This window comes from Peromyscus leucopus, unplaced genomic scaffold (assembly GCF_004664715.2).
Source record: "Peromyscus leucopus breed LL Stock unplaced genomic scaffold, UCI_PerLeu_2.1 scaffold_683, whole genome shotgun sequence".
Taxonomy (NCBI): Eukaryota; Metazoa; Chordata; class Mammalia; order Rodentia; family Cricetidae; genus Peromyscus; species Peromyscus leucopus.
The window spans coordinates 13,331-20,276 of NW_023505600.1; the positions used below are offsets into that span (position 1 = coordinate 13,331).

At 44.0% G+C, this 6,946-nt stretch overlaps 1 pseudogene; it reads left to right on the top strand.

Annotated features, from left to right (window-relative positions):
- Positions 1-891: 891 nt before the first annotated feature.
- On the top strand, positions 892-6,686 carry LOC114705590 (annotated as a pseudogene).
- The last annotated feature ends 260 nt before the right edge of the window (positions 6,687-6,946 follow it).

Genomic DNA, 6,946 nt, shown 5'->3' on the forward strand with positions numbered 1-6,946 from the left:
AAAAAAATGATGTCCATACATATGTATCACAAACAGCTTTAAAGGAACAAGTGAAGTTGTTCAACATTACTTAAAGATACTCAATACAGAATAGGAAAGCAGGCTACAGAAACAAATGCTAGTCTTCACAGGTACATGATTTCAGCAGGTGAAGTTGGAGGAATGTAGCTAGAGTTTTCCTGCCTTGCCCACAATCAGGACAAATCTTTGTCACCCGCCAGTCGTACAGCTGCTCAGACCCAACCAAGTAAACACAGAGACTTTTATTGCTTACAAACTGTATGGCCATGGCAGCTTCTTGCCAACTGTTCTTATAGCTTAAATTAATCCATTTCCACAAATCTATACCCTGCCACACGGCTCCCCGACATCTTCACATGCTGCTTTTCCTGGCAGCGGCTGGCAGTGACTCCTTCTGCCTTCCTGTTCTTTCTTTTCTCCTCTCTGTTAGTTCCGCCTATACTTCCTACCTAGCCACTGACCAATCAGTGTTTTATTTATTGACCATTCAGAGCAATACATTTGCCATACAGAACATCCCACAGCAGAGGATGAACTAAAACACCACTGTATAACCATAGCAAAAACATATACAATATCACAATTCTAAGCCAGACTGTTTTACACCCAAATGCAATGAAATAGGTTACAAACGGTGGAGAAATTAGCAGGCACAACTGAGTTGCAATCAAAATTCTAAAGCATCTTGTTAAGCCATGGCTCCTTTAAAAATAAGAGGTTGTTGTTGTTTTCCTTTTGTGTTTGTTTTCTGAGTTAGAAATTGTTTTTTGTTTCACAGTAGAGGTATTTTCTACTTCTACATTCTTAATTTTCACAGATGATATCTGGCACATGCCATTTATTCATTTCAAGGATGAATGACAAGAGGGAATGTGGGTTTTGTGCAGATTGCGAATCAACAAACTCAGCCTCCTGAACCTGCAAGCTGGCCTGTCTTCCAATGGCAATGGCATCGACCTGAAGCTGCCCGTGGTTATGGATGCCTCTGTGTCTCTGTGAGTTTGTGTTGCTTGGATTTAGGAGGTGGAGTGCAATATGGCCTATTTGAGTAGGCACTTAATTCCCAGCTACTCTTTGGCATCTGACCAAATCTCATAATCTGTAAAAGATTAGATGCTCTGAATTCTAAATCCCAATCTTTAAAGCATTCTAGTGAAAACATGCAATGTTAAGTAAATGAATGTTGTATACAATATGCTTTTGTGTGCATGCTACATGTGTGCACTTGTGTGTATAAAATTTTATGTGCACTCACATGTGTTTGTGGAGTTCAGAGGTCAACATCATGAAACTGCCTCAATACAATGAGTATGCCAGGTTAATTTTTGGGATAGAGTCTCACAGTACTTAGATCTCATAGATTGGGGTAGGCTTCCTGGATAAGTAAAATACAATTTTTAAAGTTTTTCAATTTAAATTGAGAGGCACAGAAAAACAACCAAGTCAAGAACCCATGCAAAAGAGTCCCTGGAGATTGGGCGTATCCTTCACAGACAGCCCTTGCCCATATGTCTGAGTCTCTGGCCTCAATCACCCACACAGGGTGGAGGGGTGTTTGTATTTGATACACTTATGAAGCCATGAGCTGTGACAGTTACTTTACTTTTCTATGACCAGGATTTAATGCTAAAAAAATGAGAGTGATTTATCTCTTAGCACCATTAAAATGTTTAGATGTATTAATCCAGGTATAATACTTTAAATTAATGCCCACATGTAATTTGTGTTATAAAATATTAGCAATTAATTTCATTATTAGTCTTATACCAAGTGAAATCTTGCTTCTGATAGAGTTACATTGCCCAGAGAAGTTTAGTTTAAACATGTAAATTTTGTAGAATACATGTTACATGTTGACATTACTGTTATGATGTTAACATTCCCCATAGACACCTTGAACTGTGTACACCCACATAGATGAAAACCAGTGCAGCCTGCAAAGCCTTCTAGACCTGTGCCTGGTGTGACTCTTGTTTTCTGCAGGCCTCTCACTGGCTTCATGTTCCATGTTGCTATTTCCTTCGACCTTTTAACTCCACTCACTATTGAAACAAATGCCCAGACCGGCCTTCCCACGCTGTCCGTAGGGAAATGCTCAAGTGATGCAGACAGTTTCATGACTTCCTTGGTGGGCAGGTAAGGCTCATCCATCCCAGCAGAGCTGGGTTCTCAGGGAGGCTTTAGTACCTCTGACTTTCATCCTGTTCCTACACCTGGGAAGCAGCATGGTGGAATACACAGTCAGACTAGCCTTATGTATCAACTCTGTCACAATTATCAGTGCTGTCACTCTGCAACTTCATCTTTTGAGGCCTCAGTTTGCACATCTGTGTATTAGAACAGTAGAGATCTGTACTCATTAGCTTCTGGGATGAAGACATGAGAAAATACATGTTTGGCTGAGAACCTGGAACATGCTAAGTGCTCAAGAGCCATGATATCTACACTGGCTCTGTGGACTGTTCCTTTTCACTACTGAGGCAGGAGGATGGACATTTCCTGCCACAATCATGCATTTCTCTATGGTACCTTTCAATTGGGTCAATGTGCCTCATGCCATAGAAGATGTTAACATTGCATCCACCTCCACTGGGAGGCAGTTGGTAAATTAGGTGCTAGCATGGGATCTGATTGTCCTGAAGTAATCTCTACCGTCTGGAAAATTCCTAGAGTGAGATCCTGACATCCTAATCTTGTCATTTTCCATCACTGATTCCAATTGATCCTCAAAATCTACATCTTTAATTGTGCATTTAATAAAGCTTGTTTGGCTCAAACAGGGGTTGGGGGAGGTGATGCTATCCAGTGTCTAGAGAAGGAAACATCACCTGTAAGCCTTGGTCAGAAATAGAGGGAAGGCCTCTGTTCCTAGTCTTGATAATCATGCCTTGAGTCAATCCATCCTCCCTGTACCAAAGACCTGATATGATATCAAAGACAGGACCACAGTCTACCAAGCAGAGCCAGGAAACTCATGTTGTTGCACTGGGTTTGAATATCCACAACCAAGAAGACTCTCATGACACTGGTCTGCTCTCACTCTACTTTTGATGCACTGGCTTTTGTTCTGTGCCTCAGACAAGCTTTTTCCTACCATAAACCACCTTACCTGAACTCCATGTATCTTTTCATCTTTCAGGACCCTTACTAGATTCCTTTTCTTTTCTTATAAGAATACCTGTCTCTGTTGTCATTGTGTGCATATGTGTTTTGAGACAAGGTCTTGCTTTAGAGCTCTGGTTAGCTTCAATCTCAGAGATCTACCTGCTTCTGTTTCCTGAGTGATGGGATCATAGTGGGTGACACCAGACCAGGCAGGACACTGTGTATTTAGCTGGACCTGTTCGTTGTTTATGTTGTGTGTTGGGAGATGGGTTGTTTCTGTGTGTGTACACATGCACATTTGTCAGTGGCTGGAGATCACAAAGTACTAAGCTGGCTGTCTTCACCACTCTGGATTATAAGTGTTTGCTATCAAATGGCTTTTCCTTCTTGCTTTAAAAATATGGCTACTAGAGATAGAATCCAGGTCCTCATACTTACAAGGCAAATACTTTGTGGACTAGGTTATCTCATTGTCCCACTTCACTCATTCTTCTAGTCAAAAATTTATTTTCCAGGCAGGCATTGTTGTAAGCCACGGAGAAGGATTTGTCTCCTGCAACATGTCAGGAGAAAAAAGCAGGCAGAGGACTATTTGGTCCCTCGTAAATTTAAGAAAAATGAGGATCCCTACGTAGACTACCATACTTAGCAGGGCACAAGGAGAGAAAATCCTCCCTTCAGGAAACACTCAGGATGGAAACTTCAGGAGATAATTGGATGAGAGTTGAAGGGGAGGAGGCAACCTCAGTGAGACTTGTTTATGAAGGAGGTGAAAGGCTGATTGTCTTTTGTCCAGTGCCCAAAGCTGAGCCTGGTGCTCTGTAAATAGAGACTGAGTGAATGATGCTGTGTTAGGATCATGATGAGTACCCAGACACTGAGGAAGCAGCTACTTAGATGTTGAGATGCTCAGATGCTCAGTGGTGGTCCATCCTGATATAGGCCACTGGGCTACAAGCTGAAATGAGTCCACAGAGCAGAGTTGTGGGTCACCTGATTTCCTGAGTACTCTCTCGCTATGCTGAACTCTTGACCAAGCTTTACCAGTCCCTTCTTTTCCAGACTAAACAGCATTGTCTACTGAAAGCTGGATGGTATATCTCATCTCCTTACAAATACTGTAACAAGCCTGCTGCAAAACCAAGTAAGTCCCAGCTCTTTGCACCCAGAGCCAGGTCTGGTGGGGATCACAGAGGTATCTGTTGGTGTGACTGTTTGCTTAGGACACTGTCTCCTGTGATGTCCAGATTTCTATTTGGGAAGTCTGTGGGCACCTCCTTCCCCCCTCAGTAGCTGGACTGCAGAGAGAGGAGGCAGAAATCACAGATGATGCCTTGAGCTGTTTACCACATCCATGCCCCACCTGTACACTTTAAGATAATATTTTCTTGTAATCAACAGGCTTTCATTTAAAGACTGTGTTTGAGCACCTGTGAATGGGAATCTGCAGGGAAGTTTGAATTGGGCTCCCCAAATCTTGAAATTTTAGGGTTCAAGATTTTCAGGTGCCAGGTGGTGGTGGCACAAGCCTTTTATCCCAGCACTTGGGAGACAGAGCCAGGCAGATCTCTGTGATTTCAAGGCCAGCCTGGGCCACCAAATGAGTTCCAGGAAAGGCACAAAGCTACACAGAGAAACCTTGTCTCGGGAAAAAAAAAGAGTTCAAGTTTTAAGTTGACTGTAGTGTTAATTTCTGGATGCTAGTTCTTAGCAGCCTGGAACAGATCTGATTCATGTTGCTACATTCCATAGTTCCAGGTTGCTAAGGTTAACTGTTCTCAGGTCCTGTTAATGAGACCATCTGTCAGGGAAGGGTGGTTCATTGTGTTGCAGGCAAAGTCTCATCTGTTTTCTTTCTCTCCTCCTCTTCTTTCTCTCTATTTCTATCTGTTTCTCATATATGTCCTGTGCTCCTGTTCCTTCTCAACAACCTGAACGTCAATCTTACTCAAGACCTCCTTTGTAAGTTACAGCTTGGGGACTGGAGAGCCTTCCATGGGCAAGACAACAGCTGTGGGAGTTGCCCCAGGCAGGGACCTTGAATCCTGACCAAGTTGGGCTCTTGGCTTCTCTCCCCCTCACTGGGGCCTCCTTTGAGGCTTATGCTCCTCATGAATGTTGCTGGGGCAACAGGAATCAGGCATCCAGGGTGTCAGGCCCTGGAGGTGGCCCTTCTGTGGTTATGTCCCTTTACACATCCTTCTGTCTCTTACATGCACTACCTCATTGGGTCCTCAAGAGAGTCTGTGCAGTCATTACACACTTTTAGGGGCACTGTCATTACCCACTTTCAGGTGAACAGTGGCATACTTGAGGTCACAGAAGGGACGGGTGATGAACAAGAGGGAGGTAATGAGTTGGGTAGGCTTCTGTTCAATTTCCCATGGCAAATACTGAGGTTTTGATCTTGGTTCCTTCAGCTAATCCACCAACAGGACAGTTACCAGTCTTCACCTGAAGAGAAGAAGCAGAAGGAGGAATGTCTGTGACGACCCTGCTTGTATAGTGTTGTCCAGTTACTTTTCTATTGCTGTGACAGAACAACATCTTTGAGGGAAATTATAAAAGGATTTATTTGGGATTCACAACTCAAGAGGGTTAGAACCCATTGGCCATCATGATGAGGAGCATGACAGATGGTAGGCAGGCATGGCACTGGAGTAGTAGCTGAGAGCTCATGTGTTGAGACACAATCACCAGGCTTAGTAAACTAAGAAGGTATGGCCTTTGAAATCTTAATACCCATCCCTAGTGACACCCCTCCTCCAACAAGGCCACATCTCCTAATCTTCCCAAACAGTTTGTCTAATTGGTGACCAAGCATTCAAACACATGGGCCTATGGTGGCCGTTCTCATCAAACCCCACAGGCAGACTCTGGGGCTGGTGCACAGCAGCCTGTCAGGAAGCCAGGGCCAGGCTTGTTTTGCTTCTGTCACAAAACAAGAGAATTTGAGACCTGACCTGACTCTGGGATGAGCTCTGAGTTTGAGTACACCCTGAACCGTGGGCCTGGATCTATAACCCAAACTCAGCTAGTGTCTTTGTTACTAAATGAATATCCTGGTAGTTTTTGTCTGAGTCCTAACTTTGAGCATAGACACTTGTCCTTGTCCTGCATACAGATCCGGGCCTTGTGGGCATCACATCTACTCAATCTTTTCCCATCTACCATTGCTTCCGAGAAAGAAATAAGAAGGGTCATGGTGAGGTGGTAGAACAAGACTGCAAATCTCAGCTGTCTCTCTCCTTTCCACAGCCTAATCCATGCTGGCACTTCATGAACCAGTGGATATAGTGATGCCAGGTTTCTGTGGATCTACTCAATATGCAGTGAAAGCCAGCAGTAGGAGCTGGCTTTCACTGCAATGTCCTGATGCCCTGTGTTCTCGTTCCAGGTTAATCCCAATGGCTTCATCTGACTCCCGGTGGCATTTCTCTGTAGAAAGTGCTACCATTGTCCAAGCAAGGTCTGCCTGTGCCTAACTGAAGGACCCTCCCTGACTCTCTTCTTCTCTCAGTGGCTTCTTCTCCTGTTATCAACATCCCAGCATTAAAATCCTAACTGCACCCTGGTGTGTGGCTTTCTTCAGTCCTTGCATTAGGAATTATTGGCAGGGTGTGGTGTATGTGTGGATGACACAGCAACTGAGTGGCTGTTTCATTCTGATTGTGAATATTGGTGCAGAATGTGGTCCACCCTGTCCAGTGAGACCCAGGAGCACAGACAGACTAGCTCACGTAGCCATGGCCTTTCCTGCCTGTCTCTTCCTAAAGGGAATCTCAATCATTTTTGCTTTGCAGCCTCATTTAGCCTTCCC